The sequence below is a fragment of the Camelus bactrianus genome, chromosome 7 (assembly GCF_048773025.1).
Source record: "Camelus bactrianus isolate YW-2024 breed Bactrian camel chromosome 7, ASM4877302v1, whole genome shotgun sequence".
NCBI lineage: Eukaryota > Metazoa > Chordata > Mammalia > Artiodactyla > Camelidae > Camelus > Camelus bactrianus.
In genome coordinates this window covers 14,568,495-14,587,774 of record NC_133545.1, presented here as the reverse complement: position 1 = coordinate 14,587,774, position 19,280 = coordinate 14,568,495, and the positions used below count along the sequence as shown (strand labels likewise).

Below are 19,280 nucleotides of genomic sequence, written 5' to 3'. Positions count from 1 at the left end.
CTTTCATTTCACTTGAAAAGAATGGTTATCGTACTGTTTTAGATTAGTGTTTTATGTATGTGTGCTAGTTCTAGTTGGTTTATTGTGTTGTCCAACCCTCTATTTCCTTCCTTGCCTTCTGTCTGGTCGTCCTATCCATTATTTAGACTGGGTATTAAGTATCCAAGTATTATTGTAGAACCATCTATTTTTTTTCCTGTCATTTTTGTTACATTCCTCTCAGGAAATGTCTGCTGGTAATGAATTCCTTCAGTGTTTGTAAGGCTGAGAGTCCTCATTTCCCTTTCAGTTTTTGAAGGCTAATTCACTGGATATAGGTCTCTTGGGATGAACCCTGGCCACCTCACAGGTGGTGAAGGAACAACCGGCTCCAAGGAAGTGCTATGGAACCACACTGCATCCTTGGACCCGGGCGGGTTGACCTGGGGCCCTGGGATTTCCCGCCAAAGGCCCATGTGGAAGGCTCCGGATTTGCTGCCTGCGCATATCCAGTTCGCCTCCCCAGCAGATTCCTGGCAGGCCTGCCCGTGCGCAGGTTTTGGACTAGAGGTGTTTCCCTGCACCTGGCCAGTCCCTGAAGGGAGGCGCCGTCGCGAGGGCAAGACAAGGCGCTGGCGAGGGCTGCGGTCTGCTTGATGAGTGGTATGGGCTGCAGTCTTTGCGAAAGAAGCCCGAGACCAGAGACTGCCAGCATCACGAGCACCCAGGTGGCCCTCATCCCGCAAATTCCCCTGCCGGCCTCCGTAGAAGACTGAGATCCCGCGAGATCAGGCTTCCTCCAGGAAGAGTGTTTGCGGCGGCCACACCTCGGGCTGAGCCTGCGGTTCTCTGAGGCCTCCGGTTGTGCTCGGCGAATCCCAGCCTATCCTCTCCCGGCAGCTCCGACAGGACCCGCAGTTACCGCCCGCACACACCTGAGGCCACGGAGCCACCCTTGGCTCCGGCTGTGCAGTTTGCTTTTCTGGGAAAGCCGACACGAGCCCGGACCAAGCCCGGTCCGCGGCCTGCAGGCAGCCCCTCGGTGCAGAAAGAGATGCCTGCTGGTTCCTGAGAGAGGCCCACCGTCGGGTCGGGCAGCTGTTACCGTCGGTCCTCTGCAGGTGAGGTGGCCTCCACCCCGCCTCACCCCGCCTCCTCCCAGGCTCCTTTGAGATTTTCTCGTTGCCTTTGGTTTTCTGCAGTTTGAATATGATATATCAAGGTATAGGCTTTTTGCGTTTTGGTTTTTCGGGTCTGGTTTTGTTTGTTTTGTAATTACGCTGAGTTTTCTGAATCTGTGGTTTAGTGGTTGTCACAAATTTTGAAAAGTTCTTAGTTTTTATTTCTTAAAAATTTTTTTGGCTCTTTTTTTCTCTTTGTTGTTCAGCTGGTATTCCCGTTTTGAATAATTGGTGCCTTTTGTAATTGTCCTGTTCACTGTTATTTATTTTATTTCATTTTTGATTTTCAGTTTGGGAACTACGGACCTGTATTCCAGCCCACTGATTCTTCCCCCAGCTGAGACTAGTTGACGGTTGAGCTCATCCAAGGTAATTTTCATTTCTACTACAGTGCTTTTGGTTCTAGAATTTTCTTTTGATTGTTTCTTAGAGTTTTGAATAAGAAACCTATCTTTTCTTGCATATTATGTGACTTTTTCATTGCAGACCTTAACATGTTGGTCAGGCTTATTTTTAATGACCTGATAATTCTAATATCTGTGTTGCTTGTAAGTTTGGTTCTGATACTTGCTTTGCCTCTTCAAGCTGTTTTTTCTTGCCTTTTGGAGTGGCTTGTAATTTTTTGTTGAACTCTGGATAAAGTGAATTGGGTAATGGAAGCTGAGGTGAATTTGCCCTAAGTTTGTAGCTTTGTGCTAATCTGGCTAGGAGCTGGGCTATGTTTAATGTTTGCTGTAGCTGTAGGTACCAGGTGTTTCAAATTCTTTTAGTGTGCTTGATTCTGTTTCCCTTCTTGACTTTGGGATTCTCTAAATTCCCAGAGAGTGCACGCAGCTCCTTCAGCTGTAACGTGTTCTTATTATACTGGAGCCTTGGTGTGGTTGTCAATTACGTGGGAGAAGGAGCATTCTAGCATCTTCCAATTAAGTCTGTTTCATTGGGCCTGTGTCTGTAGCCTGTGACCACACGTGTTTCTTGTATGGGTTCCCTCCCCATGCTCCTTAGGTAAGACTCTAAGAAGGCTAGATGGGGGCAGAAATCAAAAGGGTGAGCTTCCCCCACAGTGCTGCGACAAGTCTCTGGGGAAGTCTTTCCCCTTGGAGAGAAGACTGTTGTTATAGAAAATGCCTGGGCGTATTTCACAAGTGTGTGGGCATTGCAGAGACATGGAGGTTTCTGAAACAGACTGACAGAGTGCAAGCTGTATTTAGGATGATTAATTTGGCAGATATATAAAGCATGGAAACAGACTAAGAGAAAGAAAATCTTTTAAGAACTTGTCTCGTCATTGTTTCATTCAATAATCCAGACTTTTACAGCACCGGGTAAAATTTACTTGAATGGCGTCATCTAAAATTTGGCCTTAAATAATGCACATAATTTCTTGTAGTCTCCAATATTCATTTTTATTGTAGCCAGTGGCCTCTGTACGTAACCTGCTTCCTTATACCTCATAGGTTCTTGCCGTTTGTATTAATAAGGTTGTCGCTGCCCTACTACATCAACCCGAGCCCTACTCCTCAGTCAGGTTCCTCTAGCACCATGAAGATTTTCCAGGGTTACACAGTGCTACCAGGCTGCTCCATCACCTCCACCACCTCTCTCAGGGCTCACTGTTTATAAAAGAGAAAAAAACCCTGAAAAAGCAGCGAGTTATCATTTGTCAGGAAGTCAGACCCGAGAATACAGAGTTAGAAATGAGCAGAGTCCGATTCCCTTGATCTGCTGCTGGTTAGTTTTCTGACTTTTGGTTAATCACCAGTTGTTCTTGACCTTTATTTTCTTATCTCTAAAACATAGTAGAACAAGCAGTCTGAGATTCCTGCTATTCTGAATATGGGATTTTATTATAAAAGGAATTTTGAAGTCCATAGTTAACGTGTATTTGTATGAACAAAATCCATCTTTCTTTTAATGCCTCTTAAATATTGCCATCTTCAACTGCTACAGCAACACTACTTTCTTTAAATAATGTGAATTTTACAAAGTCTTTCATACGTATTTTCTCACTTGATACATATCAGGAACCCATACAGATAAATATTATTACTATGCCATAGCTGAGGAAGCAGTTTAATCCTTTAATGAGGATGGTGACTTTTCACATAGGCATTTATATCTTATCTAAGGTTCTCTCCACCACCCCTCTTCTATCTCCTCCTCTTCCTCTCTCCCTGTCTCTCACTGACTCCCTCAGCCACTTAACGGATTCCAGAAGATGTACATGTTTTCTACTGAGATTAACTAATTTCTCACTAATGGCAATTCTGCAACATAATGAAAGGGAGCAAGGTCATGCACGTGTACTCAGTTGAGAGTCTCCTTAAGACATTAATATTTCCTTTCTTGTATCAGGATTATTTTAGGGAAATCGGGCAAAGGAATGTGAGTCTGAGTCATCCTGTTATGATATGTTGGGGCTCTGTGGTTTATTTAAAGATCAGTTGCTATTTAGTAATTCATGGTTCTAGTTTTATTTTGGAAATGACTTACAGTTTCCATTGGGCATGAACATTTAAGACAAGATTATTATTATTTGAGACCAAAGTTTAGCCTATAGAACTCAGCAAAACATTTTCCAAGACTGAAGTAGAATGTGGCTCTAGGACATATTACTACAGATGGTCTGAAAAGCATCTGCCACATACCTGTACACAAATACACAGTCACGCACACACAACGTGAGGAAGGAGTCGAAGGAACCCTGTCAACAAGTGATACAATACATTTGGCAGAGGGTACACACACACACACACAAACACACACACACACACACCCCTACCTAGAAATGAAAGGCAATGTGCCCGCAAATTAATGTTTACCAAAATTGCTGTTTGAGATGAAATTTCAGAACAGTCATTAGTTCGTTAGAGAGGGAGAGAGGAAGGGAGAGAAAGCAAAAGCAGCCTGAAGGTACTGGATACCTTGTTTGTCCAAGGTTAACTTGCAGTATCTTACATCTATAAAGCAATTTTTCTTTCAATGATATACCAAACTATCCATGTTCTGCTAAATGTGCATAACGAAATAGACACAGATGTTGGATAACTGAGTTGAAAATGGAAATGTTCTTCTTACTCCTGGGGTGTAAGAGCTCAGAATTTGCAGCATTTCTGCTTCTGCTTCTTTCTCCCCACCCCCTGCACGGGTTTGGGTTGTGCATGAAAAGGGAGATTCTGTGACTAATATCAATGAGACAAAGAAATGAAAGCTCTCTAATCCCTGGGCCAGGCGCCAGCCGTCCCACTGTACGAGGCCATTGGCCAGAAATCCCACTGTATGCTGGGCCCAAAGCCAACCAGGATTGGATACAATGAGTTTCACAGTCACCTTTTCAGAGCTGACAGCAAATGTCGGGGCACCAACAGCCTTTGATAAGAGCTCCAACTTTCTCTCTTAACATTTCTACCCAATAATAATAAAGCTTTTTTTTTTTTTAATTTATAAAGCGGTACTCTCTTGAAGATTGCTTAGTGCTTTTAGAAACACAAACTCATTCATCTCAGTGCTTATAGTGAGAAGGGGTGGGGCTGGTAGCCAAGACTGGGAAATCAATATTCTCTTCCTGTTGAGAGAGAGGGGGAAAGAAACAGACACATTACTTTATGCAACAGTTCATTCTGTTATTGAAATTTCTAGACAAAAGTCTCATATGAATATTCTTCCTAAAATTAAATGTGTTTGTCGTGAGCTAACTGAAACTTGCTGTGTAATTCTAATGAGTTGTTTACTTAGAATGTCTTCTCTTTTCTTAAGACTGGGGACTTTTGAAAGGCCAAACACATACACAAACCAGTTAATACTGGCACCCCTCCTTGAACTTTCTGGCTGTTTCAGATTTAAATATTGATTTTTCTTTCACTCTCCTTGCCTCTTCACAATGGCAGCAGCTGTCAGGAAGTTGGGAACTTCATGCCAAGAAAGCACCCAAGAGAATATGAACACCATTAAAATATTTTTTACCTTTTTCTTTATTGTTGTTCTCTACAGCTCTTGAGTAGCTGGCTGAATATTGGGTAACCAAGACGGGCTGCTCCTCCACCAGGGGAACATTGGATCTGATTTCCATTAGAGACTCTGAATTATTTAGTGGGAATTGAGTACCCAATCAGCTGCTTTCTGAGTGGTTGCCTCTAGGCATCCACTCAATTCGCTGTGCCTTGAGGTCGTCTTCTCTTGAAACCAGAGCATGCACGATTTGAAACTTGTTCATTTTTATTTAGAATGGTTAGGAAAAACTTACTTTCCAAGAATTAGGTTGAATATAATAACATATCTAGTATGCAAAGTGGGGCCTCTTGTATATTGAAAATTAAAAGAATTGAATCACTGAATCACAACCTGTCATCATTTCCAAATCCTATCATAATGTATTCTGGCATATAGTTTTCAGATTTTGCATTCTTTCAAAGTGTAAATGGATAGTAATTGCTATAAGAAGTTAAATTTCTAGCACTCATACCTTGCTGACTAACTGGTTTATATTTAATGGATTGACATTTTTTATTGACACTAGTAGAAATTTCAGTGCAAATCTAGACAAAAAAGATTGAAGGAAAGGAAGAAGCCAGTATACAGATACATGTATATGTTCCTTTCTCTATGTATGTGTGAAAGAGTAATCAAAACTGAAACAATACAGTTGACCACTTATTACAGATTTGCCATTTTTTCATTATATAGCATGCTTAGAGATTATAGGGGATGAGTTTGAAGAGATGAACGTGGGCCAGATTTATTGATAATCTTGTCAGCATTCTTAAGGAAGTTCGGTTTTATTTTATTGTTACAGGCATTCCTTGATATGTTTTAAGTCATAGAGTACCATATATCAGATTTCTTTTTTAAAGGTCTTACTCTGGCTGCATTGAGTAGGTAGAGTGAAAAGAATAAAGATGAAGCATGGACACCAGGTGAGGTAATCTAGGTGGGAAATCACAGGCTTGAAAAAGCATATGAGTAATGGTGATGGAGGGACAGATTAGAGAGAAAATAACTCAAGAAGCAGTGGATCATTGGCTATGAATGGTGAAAGGAAAAAATGATCAAAAACAACCCCTAGGATTCCACCTTTTTGTGGATGATGATGCCAGCCTTTGAGACAGGGAATAGGATTGGACAACTAGAGATGAGTCCAGGTGTAGAAATGTTGAGTTCTGAGATTAGGCAAGATTCAAGTATGGAGTGTGTTATTTAAGCAAAATTTAGAAGTATGTACCATGACACAAACTGACAATTTTAAATTCACCTTTTATGTGTTTTTAAAGAATGATCCAAAACTGTGGGCCACTTGATTTAATTAATCCATTTATAATACCTCTCTAAATCAATTTGTGCAAGAAGCTCTCAACCCTGTAATAAAAATCTTTCCAAGCTAGAGTTTGCCCTTTTAAAAGTAGTGTTTGATTTATCTTTTTGATGCTTCCGTGTCCAAAGTAAAAAGTAGAAACTAATCTAATGACTGATTCTTTCATTTCTCCCCGACTTGGAGGTATTTTTGTGGTTCTCCGTATCAAAGTGACTAGAGCAAAGGGAAATCGTGCCTTTTGAATAAAACACTGGTTATCTGCTACTTAAGTGACAAAGTTAGTAGCTTAGCTAAGTCTTGTTTCCCACCCCATGCCCCCATGCCCTTCTCTTATCCATTTAAACAATTATTCTAATGAATATTTGGTAAACTTACAAACAGATTTTTGCTATTGCCCAAGACCTACAATTTCAGTGTCTTAAATTCTGCTTGTGTTTTGTTTTGTACATGTTTGGGAGTCTTCTTTCTTGTTTTGCCATTGTTTTCTTTTCTTTTGGCTTTCTGTGTGTATGCATGAAAGCATCAGTGCCACCTTAAACTTCTGCTCTATTCCCCTCCCCCAGCTAGGTCAGAGTTCTCTGGCACTGATTTTACATGTCTTGGGCCAGGTACTTCTCGCAGTTAATGTGACATTCCCGTGCTGTTCCCTTCCCCCACCTTCCCTTACAGTACACTGATTGTGGCCTCCCCCTAGTTAGGTGACTGAGGTAGAGGTTGGTGAGAAAAGTACAATGGTTGGTTTGTGTAAAGTATCTAAAGGATTGGAATAACTACTGAGAAGAAACTTTGGCACCAATGGGAATTTTGTTAAAAAGGGAAGATGAGTGTATTTTAGAAGTAAATATGGAATAAAGTTTTCCTGAAAAGCCAGAAAAGTCAAAGTTGATATTAAGAGATGATAAAATTGAACATTTTTTGTAAATTAATTCAGGAGTATATCGTAATAACAGGCTACAATCATCTTCATTTTCCAGGTACTGGGGTAAGCAAATTTACAAATATCACATGTAATTCTCACAACAACTCTATGATGTAAGTAACTCATTATTTTATTTTTTTGAATGAGCTCACACAGCTCGAGGGGGCCAAGTAGAGGTTTGAGCCAGGCCTGACCCAGAATATACTGTTGTGTTTTTTAGTCATCATCTTGCCCACATTGTTCATTACATTTTTTGCTACATCGTATAACATTTTGACCTGTGGGATAAATTAACAATTACTTACCTTTCAAAATTGCAGAGAAGAATCATGATGGAATTCAGATGCATAGATAGATTACTATCCTAAAGTGTGGCCTCCATTTTTAGGGGCAATTAGGAATGCTTTCAGCTTCGAGTAACAGAAACCCAGACATACAGTATCTTGCGTACCAAGACTTCTGGAAATAGGTGGTTGCTGACGTTGATTCCATGTCTCAGAGGTTTCAGTTCAGTTTGGTGTCTCCACCACACTGTTGTCCTGCACTTATGTCTACAAAATGTGTGTGTCTCAAGGGTGGTGCTAGACAGGGAGTTTCTCCTCGACTATCTTTTATGGAAAAAGGATAAATCCTTCCAAAAGTGCCCAGAAGACCCCTTACATGTTATTAGCTGTGACACGGTCATAAGTGATTGACATGGAGGGAAGGGTGAGTAAGGTGAAGATACGATTTTTTTTTTTTTTCAGCCTCTATATGAGAGGCAGGCAGAGGAGATAAATGGAGGCTGCAGAAGGCTATGGGGTAGCCAGCAAACCCATCTGCTACAATTATTACGTGACACACACACAGATTTTCCTCCCTTCAATGTGATGAACAATTTGTGATTACATGATCTCTTGCCAAAAAACCAAACAGTTACTTAGTTACTTATACCCACCTGGATTTGGGTTTTGGTGGTTTTTTTTTTTTTTTTTTTTTTTTTTTTTTGCTTTGCTTAATTTCAACTTCTTCATCTATAGTGAGTCCTAGCAATATTTAAAAATTTCCCTTAACTACTTTATGAATAAAGAGCTGTTGCAATGGAAAAATAGGTTTTTTTCCGTTTGTTTCCATCAGATCACTTCTGCCTGTGCCAACATTCTTAAAACAGTTCTATTCTTTTCCTTATAAGTTTCTATTTGAATTTCTTCCTTTAGAGTTTTTGGTTGCTCTCACCTTGTAGACTCAGGATTTCTTAGCAAGATCTATTGATAACTAATTTGTGTTCAGTGAAATTGACTGTATTTTAGATATTAGCATTTTTGTTTCTCTGGCTCAAGGAGAAGTTAAAATTAATAGCTGAGAAATTCACTTTTTCTATCATAATGTTTAGAACAAGAAAATGTGAAAAACATAAGATATATTTTCAATACGTCATACTAATGACTAATTTAGCCAAATATTTATCTCTAACAGTGGCACCTTATTAAAGGGGAGATGCATGCTAACGAAGATTAACTCTTCCCTGTCACTCAATCATGTATCTCTTGGTGATGAATATTCTAAACCTCGGTTGTTCCAATTCATATTCCTTTTCCACTTCAAGGTGAGGGAGATTTGAGGGAACCATGTGTAATGCTACCCTGTGGGCTGTGTCATTCTAAAAGCCAGTAATAGGAAGCCCACTTGTCCATCTGTGTGAACCAAACTTCCAGTATCAGACTTAGCAGTAATAAAGACAATATCAGGGGCTCTCATTTGTTTTGTCATTTTTTATTTTTATTTATTTTTCTCAGTTGGCTTAGAACTTAATCAGTAAGGTGATGTGTCATTTGCTGGGTCCTTTCGAACCCCATCAGTAAACAACTTAATGAGCATAATTCCTTCTCTTTCAATAGCTATTCAACTTTATATAAGCCCTTCACCTCACCCTTTTCTTAAAGACTTGATTATCAGTATATGTTATGCCCTCTGATGTGGTTATGTATGATATGATATATATGATACTATATCAGAAGTCATAGAAAGGATCTGGAGGCTTTTGATTAATTTTGGTAGAAAAACTGCGATAATAAAAACAAGTTAATTCACATTAACATAGCATTTACTATGTTTTGGGTTTAGTTAACAGTGATCCTTTTCCATGAAAGTGTTGAAAGTCACTGGAGTCAGCATGGTACAGATGCTGGAAGAATAACAAGACTTGAATTCTATTCCCAGCTTAGGTTTTCTGGATTCCATTTTTTTTTTTAATTTTCAAAATGGAGAGTTTGAAGATAGAAATAAATGCTTTGTGAGGACTCTCCAACTCCATAATTCTATAGTGTAGTTCTAACATCACAAGTTCAATTATTGACAGGACAAAAAAAAAGTAACATCGCCCCTTCCTGTGCCCATTAACATAAGGGAATGGATAACAAATGGTCAAACCCCAGCAGGTTGTCTCTTTTCAGATAGCTAGGTTCTGGTTTGGTTATCTGTTGCTGTGTTACAAATCCCACAAAGCTCAGTGACACTTACTTGCTCATGATTATGCATTTTGGACAGGGCTAGTCAGGCTAGTTCTACCCTGCATCATGCTGGGACTAGAACATCCGAGATGTCTTCTTCAGTCACATGTCTGATGAAAGACTCGGGGTGGCAGAAACAGATGGGCTGGCTGGACATCTCTCTCTATGTGTGTGCAGTGTGACTAACTTGGGATTTGTCATAATGCTTCTGGGTCTCCAGAAGGAGCATAGCAAAGGGACAAACCCAATATGCTAGTGCCTATCAGACCACAACTTGATTCACATCAGCTAGTGTCCCATTAGCAAAAGAGACACACCCAAAGTTAATGTGGGAGGGGACTCTACAGGATATTAATATAAGGAAGCATGGTTCATTGGGACCATAAAAGAACAATCGAACAGAGACACCAGTATGGCACTTCTGGTTCAAACAGTTTATGCCAGTGAGTGTACTAGGCCACCTTTGACTGAAGCTCCTACAAACTTATGTTTTGTCCTTTGAAAATAAAAATTACAACAGAACTAATCTCTGAGAAATTCATTTTTCTTGAGTGGACCTATTAAATGATTAGTTCATTATTCTGCTACAGACTACATGGATACTATTTAGCATTTGTTGCTCAGCCAACTTTTACTCCCCAGTTCTTTTTAGATAAATAGAATGGAAAATATGAGCTGGTTTGGGTTAAAGCTAGAAAATTCCATTCCTTGAGTGTCACCTTTCTCTAACCTAATAATCTAAATGGCTATTTCACACTTGGTGATTAAGTATGCACTTTTTATCAGAGGCTACTGCTAACGGAGTGAGAATTCCACTCCTGGATTGCCTCTGTCAGAAGAATGACAGACAGATGTCACTGGCAGACAGAGCAGCTGTAACCTCTTCCTGCAATAAGCCAGCAGCTCACCGAGCTCACACTAACTGCTGCCGTTGATTTTTCTATACAGATAATTGAAAACAGCTTATATGCTTATATTTCATACCCATCATTAATGACAATGAGAAGACCTTAATTCCTGTGAATATATTATGGTCTTCATTGCAAACCTTAGGTTTGAGCTGAAGAAGCACTTCCTTTCTCTGGAAGTACCAAATCAAAAAGACCAAAAAAAAAAACCCCCCCCCCCCAAAAACAGAAAACCTAAATTCAGAGGAGCCAGACCAAATGCAATTTTAAAACTGAGATGAAAAGTTATGGATAGAGGAAATTTTAAAGAGAGACTTCAAGCAATGGGACTAAACATAGAAACTGAAATTGAGCCCATGGGATATCTGGAGTACAAATAGAATATCACTACAACATAAATATTGTCAGAGGTTTTAACATTATGAAAGAATCTTCAAAAGTTTGGTTCTATAGCATCTGAGTTTGGAAATTTGGTAATTCTCTGGAGAATGAAGATAGTTTTAAAACAGGGAAATTTGACATAAGAAAATGAACTCAGAGACTTTTAAAACTAAATTGTCAATATTTATCGTGTGTGCATGTCTTTCCGAAGGGACAACACAGTGATTTCTTCTTAAATCATCAATCAGTTTCTTCTTAAATCAGCCAGCCAGCTGACCTACCAGGAAATCAGACCTTAGGTCAAGCTGATGGAATTTTTTTCCATTTTCATTTCAAACTTTTGGGTGTATTTATTGCATATTTTCTCTCAGTCTAAGTTTTCAGAATTGTACCTTATTTGTCACTGTCAAAATATGTATATCTAATTTTTTAAGTCATTTTTACAAGCTACAGGGACTAAAAAGAATGGAGGCAAATTTAAGGTTAGGACTTCAGTGTCAGACCAAATGAATATAATGAACTAAGTCATCCAAGGTGAGACCATACAGGCTTCTCTCCCTTTGCTTTTCCCTGTCCCACAGTGCAGAGAACAGTGTTAGAAATATGATAATATGCATTTCATCAATGTATCATCCCCAGCATATTTTCATAGGTATAATTAATTGAGCACTTACTATGTGCTAGGCATTGCTGAATATTTTTCCAACCAATGTCTCACTTAACAGCCACAACTTCATTTGGTTGTTGTTGGTGGTTTCTGTAGTTCTCATGAGGAACAGGTTCAGAAAGAGAAAGAGAGCTACAAGAAAAAGTTTACCCAGTTTGTAATCAGCAACATAGATACCAAACCCAGGGCTGTCCATGCTGATTCAGAAAATGCCAAGCAGAAAAGAAATCCATGACCTAATTAGATTGAGCAGTGAAGGAGAAACATCCTTCCTGATTACATGGCCATACCCTCCATGTAGTTGTGACACATGGTTATTACGCATCTGTGCTCTGTGTAAGTTCTGGTCTTTTCCATCTGTATGAAACTCAGCTAATTATCTCTGCCTTTGAAGTGATAGTATAGAGTCAAGGAATTAGGAACCTGTGGCTCACTGTATCGATCTCTGAAAATAAACACACGCAAAATTTCAAGGGTTGAATCCTGCAGAAGGCGAGGGGTTAAAGCCATAGATGTCTAATTAAAAAGACATTTGGATTTTTTTAAAAAATGCCAATCAGTGTGAATACTATGCTCAAATGGTATACTTTGGGAGTGGCTTTAGTGGTTTCCAAAGTGAAGGCTTTGAATGGAGATCATTTTGAAGCTTTTCCCATCTTTATAATGAGTCTTCTATTTAAAAAATTCTCCTTCAGAGAATTCCACCACTTGAGAGAAGAAAGAGGCCCAGAGACCATCAGTTGTACAATCTTGTTTCACACATGAGGAAACTTGGGCCCAAGGAAAGCGAGAAACATACTCAGCTCCTCTGGAACACAACTGGGGCTGAAATCCAGTGCATTCTCTTCTACCACAAGTATCTCCGTTTCATCCTAATAGTGCCTTCAGCTGGAATCTAAAGCATTTAAACATTGCATTGTAATGAAAGTTACAGATGAGGAGTCCCTGAACTTTGGTGAAATCTCCCCGTCACTAGTTAGCTATGTGACCTTGGGCAGTGTTTTTCTCTCTTTGAACCCCAGTTTTCTCCTCTGCACAATACAGTTGTTCAGCATGATGTCTAGAGTCATTTTACTACCATAGCATGTAACTGTGACTTTAATCTGGGGATGAACTTCTCCTTTTCACAAAGCACACAGCCTTCTTTTTCCTCATTAAGATTCTCTGCGTGTCTAATGAAAAATGACGTTGGAGCCAGAATTCCAAAGACAGACAAACTCTAAGTAAAAGATAAAATAGACATTTTCAGATGTGCAAGAACTCAGAATTTATTTCCCTAGTCCCTAGTTTTAATAAGCAATTTGTGGCTATACTTCAGCAAATCAGGAAACTAAGACATATGTGGGAGTCAGGAGTGAGAAGACAAATGAACAAGTCCAGAAGAGGGTCCTAAGGCAATAATTGGTCAGCATTCTTAGGAAACAGTTCATCAAAATTAGAACTGGAAGCCAGTGGACTCTGAGAAGGATGCCTTCAGGAGGAGGAATGGAATGGACTCCAAGAATGATTAGGGAGCTGGATAATATTAGTGATAGATTTTTTAAAATTATGTGTGTGTATATTTTATCTTCTAGTAGGAACAGAGGGAAAATAACACACACACAAAAGAAATTCATAAAAACTAAGTCCAAATATGAAGCAGAGCAATAAAAGAAAAAGTTAGAAAAGAGAGGTTATTTGATCTAGATGACAGGAACACTGTCTTTCGCTGGCATTAAGTCATGGCCTTGAATGGCTTCAGAAAGCAGTGTGACTGTAGCACACTGTTACCCTCTGCGGTACACACTGACATGTCATGCTAATGAAACTCCACATTCCTGCTTTCAACTCTTAGAATAAAATTTGACAACACACAGAATTTTTAATATTGGTACCAAATAGAATATAAAAGTTTACATCTGTGACAAGGAATACAGTTAACAGAAGCTGAGACGTGGCAGAAGGGAGAAATACGGGAATGTGCTAAGAGTCACACAAAGCCATCACAGTGGTTGCCTCTGGAGAGAGGGAAGGACTGGGACTGAAGTGGGAAAACGTAGGAGACTGTAATGTTTTGTTAAGAAATAAAAGCCGAGTAGACAGTAAGAGTGCAGCATGACTAGTGGCAACAGGTTGTTATTTCCAGCCTCGTGTAGGCTGGTCACTGTTCTTCCTCCTCATTCTTGATGGTCTCTCTCCAGTCTTCAGTGGTTTCCTCACATGCACACACTGCGAAGTATTTTACTGAATACTTAAGTGAGGTGGGGGTCTCTGCAAATATCTGGGTTCTCTGAAGGTCTCTCCTCTCTGATACTCCACCCCGTAAGCTCTCCCAGTCTCTCACCCAACTCCCCAACCTAGGAACTCTGCCAGGCTTTGCCTCAGTTTCCCCTCTCTGAGCTACTGCTGGGAAATTCTGAAGTCTGTAAAATGGAGCAGTCAGTTTACTACATTTAGATTCTCATCTCTCAGGGATTACTATCTTTTTTGCCTGAGGTCTACTGTCTTAACAATTATTCTTTTATATGTAGATTGTTTAAATTCATTTGGGAGAGAAAGTCTGGCCCATGTTAGTCCATCCTGAAACAAATTTGTTTCTGGTAATTTCTGCATCATCAGGGGTCCCTTTCAGTTTCTGCCCTCCCGAGTAGCCTACTCATTGCTTCCTGATTTTGAAAATCTAATTTAACCCCCTTAAGGAAATATTCAGACCAACCTCATGTAGCAGCCAGTAAAAGAAGAAAAGAAAACTAATTCTATTTCTTAATTTTTATTCTGTACATTTCCACACAATTCACAATACAGAAAAAGTGTCCAAAAAGTAACTGTAACTAGTCAATTTCTTTTTCAGAGATTAGTTCAGTCTTCCAAATTAATTCCATTGAAAATCTCTGTAGAGCAACACAGTGATCAAGATATTTTGTATAAATAGGAAATGCAAGAAAATTAGGGAAAAATACTTTATGACTTTGTTACAAAAAACTCTATTCTTCCCTTCCCCATCCCACCCTTCCCACCCACCTCCCTCCCTCCATTTCATGTTATCTGGATCCCACTTTACCTGGAAAGAAAACTTCATCATCCTACTGCCACAGATGCTACTTTTTTTTGGATTCCACCTGCCACTTGGCAGCTTTGCAAAAGCATGGCTCTGGGATGTGATAGGGCAGAAGCAGAAATCATGAAAGAGCCCTTTATGTGACTGCAACTCTTTTCCTACAGATGTAGCCTTTAAGAGTGGACTACCCACAGCCAAGGGTACTCTGGATGCCCAGAAACTTTTTCCCCACTCAGAAGTGAAATTAAATGAAATATATACATTCTTATGGAACTGAGATTGTCTTCTATTAATTCTTTACAGGAATGGTTTTCCTCACTTTCAGTTAGCTTATGGTCCATATATTATTCAGTATGGACTTCATCATTAGTTATTCAAAAAATGCAGCCTAGCTAACCTTTAAATTAGCCTAATTTAGAACCTAACTTTTCAAAGATATGTTTTGCAAAATATTCCATTGTGCTAGAATATTTTGTCTATAAAATTTCCAAATCTCATCCCCAGGATGGCAAGAACCCCACCCTTCCCAGCTCACGATCAGCATGTTAGCAAGCATCAATCTAGGTTCTAGATGTATTAGAAATTAGACATGGGATTAAAGCCTCAGTTCAACCAATGGGGGAGGGGGACAGTGAATGAAAAATTTTGCTGTTAATAAAACCCAAAATGTCAGGAACCATTTGGATTCATTATATGAGGTGCAGTAAATATCAAAGCTAGAAGCTAACATATCTGAGAGAATTACCCTTAACTTTAAGACAAAATATAGGGTAAACCAGTTTAGGGCTGCCATCTGTTTATTTTTACAAGACAATTTTTGAACATCTATCTCTAATTTTTAAAGGAAAGATTACATGTAGACCCCAAAATAAGAAAGTCATAGTCTCAGAATTTATAAGGATTGTGAAAAACTCCCTAAATTGTCCTTATTTTTCTCAGATTTTATCATAGACCAGCATAAATCTATGGTCTGACTCCCTGTGAGCACCTGGAGAAATCCCTCCAATTAATACCCTGGTCCTTCGGAAAGCCTGTTAGAAAGTTCTGCTGCTGGCAGAGTCCTATCTCCCCCTGAATTCCATGCATAATCTAACTCTTCTAAACTGCATGAAGTGAAAATTTCACAACTGATACTTCTTGAAGCTACTCTAGACAGGTTGTTTTTTCTGTAGCTTCTGAATTTGCATTATATGAGGACCAGTTTGCTGAGAGTGTATTTTATTTATTTGTGGGTTGCCACGGCTATTTGTTTTAAGACTAGAGCCTTATTATTGTACTATACTTGAGAATCTTTCTTCCCCGTAACTCTGTTCTTACCTTTCCAAGCCAGAAGCAAGGAGTGGGGAGGGGAAGAAAGTGGAGTTGGAGCAGTCTCTGAGCAAGACTTTGGATATGGGCCCTCTTTTGAAGACTATTCAAAAATGAATCCCCACCCCCCCAGCCAGCTTGAAATCTAGGAACTTACGGAAGCAAGGGTGGGTGTGCAGTTAGAACTATTTCACAAACAGCAGCATCACAGGAACACTAAAGACGAGTGATAAGAGGGTAAGTCCTATTTCATGACAAGTTGTAGAAATTGCCTCCATGCCTCTCTTTCACCAGAAAATACAGAGATCTTCTTCCCCTTCTCTAAGCCCCAGTCCCAACAGCACACCCCAAACAGAAAATGGGTGGAAAGGAGGAAAATAAACACTAGATCCTTTGTTTTCACTTTAATTCCTGAACTTGAAACTGTTCTGCCTTAGTAGAAACATATTATCTTATTCAGGAATTCCAGAATTGGCTAGCATGGTGCAGGGTGGAGGGGTGTGTGTGTGTGTGTGTAAGCAAAGCAAATTTTTTTTAGTCATGAAATACTGGCTTCTAAATGATCTGGGATATATTTGCAATGTCTGGTGTTTTCACAGAAATGCTTTCATTGCATCTGTATGGCAGGAACCTGAAAAAAAAAAAAAAGGTCGGGGAGGGGGGGGCGGTCTCTAATTGAGTTCTGCTCCAGTCTGAAACCATATAAATCTAAACCTGGAAAATATCACAGAAGGTATTTGGTCCAAACTCCCTCACAATTAAAGATCTGGTTGTTCAGTTTTCACTTACATACTAGAAAACACTAGCTGTGGTAGGTTCACTGTTTTTTAGGAATTCCAGTCCATTTTTCTGGATGTAATGTTTAGGAAAACATAAATCCTTATGTAAGTGATAAAGCTACCTCCTTTTCACGTCTGTTCCTGATCTCTTCTGTCCTTGTTTTATTCTGCAAACTGTCTGCCCTGCGGAACTTGAATCTCACAGCCCCACTTAAGCTGTCTCCTTCAAACATTCCTTTTCCTAATCCAAGTTTGTCTTCTTTCCAGATCAAACTCCCCTCTTCTACATATTCAGCAAACTGCCCATAGAAATGCCTTGTAAAATACAAGACTCAAAAGGGAAGAATACCTCAGGCCTGTTTGTTCTCCCCACTTTAAGTACAGCCATCATCTCATAGGTGCATTAAACCTCTTTGTATGTGACTGTGTGATGGATTTAGCCTTGCGTACCCACTTACAAACTTCAGGCAGTTAAGTCATGAATGATAAGACCATTTTTAACACTTTTTGGTGCAGTATTCTGAAATAATATTCTAATAGTGATGTCCAAGGAGAGAAAATAGTATTAACATTTTTAAATGCTGAGAGAGACAAAGTAGAGAAGCCAGCAAGTCTCCCTCAGTGTTATTTTCTTCTTATGAAATCCACCCTGGTACCAAAACATTTGACCTTTTTTCCCCTTGAAATGTGTCCAAGCTGATAAGCCTCTGTCTGACAGCAAAAACCATACATTTTTAACTTCATAATCTCCCTCAGTCCAAACCAGCTTGTGGTGTGGAATCTTAGGTAAATATTTTTTCAAGGAGGCACCTTCTAAATGATGGAAATCTGAATGATTGATGTAAAACAGCATATTGAAGGCAATGGTGGAAAAGTATTTACTTAGAAAACATCTATCTTGAAACATTAGTCTGTAATATCTAAAGATCTCAGTCCTGCTGAGTTGTACCATTTACTACATGAATCTGTAAGCTGAATTCATTGCTCTGCAATTCCATTTATTCATTTAAAATGCATCATCCACCTCAGTGATTTGTATTGAAGCTCAAAAGTGTCAAAAATGCATCAGAATGCTAAAGCAGTAACACTATAAAATTACTGAATTTGTTACTAATAAATCGTATAGATCTGAGTTTTTTAAATTATTTTTTGAAAGCTGTATGCACTAAACGATTGATAAACAGGATAGTTTCAGTGGTTCCTACCACTAAAGTCTCCCATGTCAGATGCCATTTAGCTCAAAATACTGAAACGATGGAAACTGGGCAAAAACCAGAGTCATCACTTTCTTATTTCCGTGGGTAAGCCCCTCCTTGTAATTATCATGCTAGTAGCAGAAGCCAAGGCACTTTCCATGATTGCCTTTCATGTACATATACTTGGACCCCAAATATCTTTTAGGCAGAATTTTCTTCTGTGGTTATACCCGGTTACATTTAATTCTGAGAATATCAAATCACAGCACTTTTTTATATTGGAGGGACAAGAAAACATTTCTAATAGAATTTTACTTAAGAATGTCTAAGAATATTCATCAAAATCCTAATGCTTCCAGAAGTATTTTGGAGTAAGTTATACCTCTTGAATGTTTTCTTTTCATTAGCTCTTAAATTCATGCTTAGTTTTAAGCTTTTAAAATGATAACTGAAGGTCATTCGTTCCAAGATTTAAAGACTCTCAGTCACAAAGTGATGTTTTAAAAGATTAAAAGTCAAGATTTTCATAAAATTTTAAAATGAAATCCTGCCATTCAACAAAGTCATTTTAAAAGAACATTTTAAAAACGCATAGAATCTAATTCCTGTCCTCTCAGATACATGCCTCTAATCACAACATCCCTCCAGGTGGTCACATAGCCTCAGCTTAAATATTCCCAGTGGCTAAAAGTTTCTGACTCTGTGCCTACTCTGCTGCAGTTTCACAATATTTATACTTCATCTTTATATTCAGTCAAAAATTCATTGCAAGTTTTGTGTCTTGTTTCTAGTTCTGTCCTTGAGAAATAGGATAAATGTTTTGGCTCTCATGGTAGTGTTTCTGAGTCTCATCTTAAAGTATCGGTTTCAAATCCATTTTTAAGAATGGTCTTTTTTAAGACTCCAAGGAAAAGGAAATGCAAAATGTCACTTCTTATATTTCATAAAACTAAAACATTGCTGGCTAAAGAATGATGGCACAACAAAGGCTGCCTTGAACCCGCAGCGTGTGTGCACCCAGTACCATGGGGTTCTCTTGCACAGGACTTGTCAGATTGCAATCTGTATTTTCTCCCAGACTGCCAGCTCCATGAGGTCTAGAGTTTTGTCTCTTTCATTCATTTTTAT

At 39.1% G+C, this 19,280-nt stretch overlaps 1 long non-coding RNA gene across 1 annotated transcript in view; it reads left to right on the top strand.

Annotated features, from left to right (window-relative positions):
- Window positions 1-297: 297 nt before the first annotated feature.
- LOC123614670 (uncharacterized) overlaps window positions 298-19,280 on the top strand; it is a 74,417-nt gene continuing 55,434 nt past the window's right edge. Inside the window, exons 1-2 of the long non-coding RNA XR_006722119.2 lie at window positions 298-1,100; window positions 1,451-1,529. This is a non-coding gene — a long non-coding RNA (uncharacterized LOC123614670). The remainder of the gene's footprint in view (window positions 1,101-1,450; window positions 1,530-19,280) is intronic.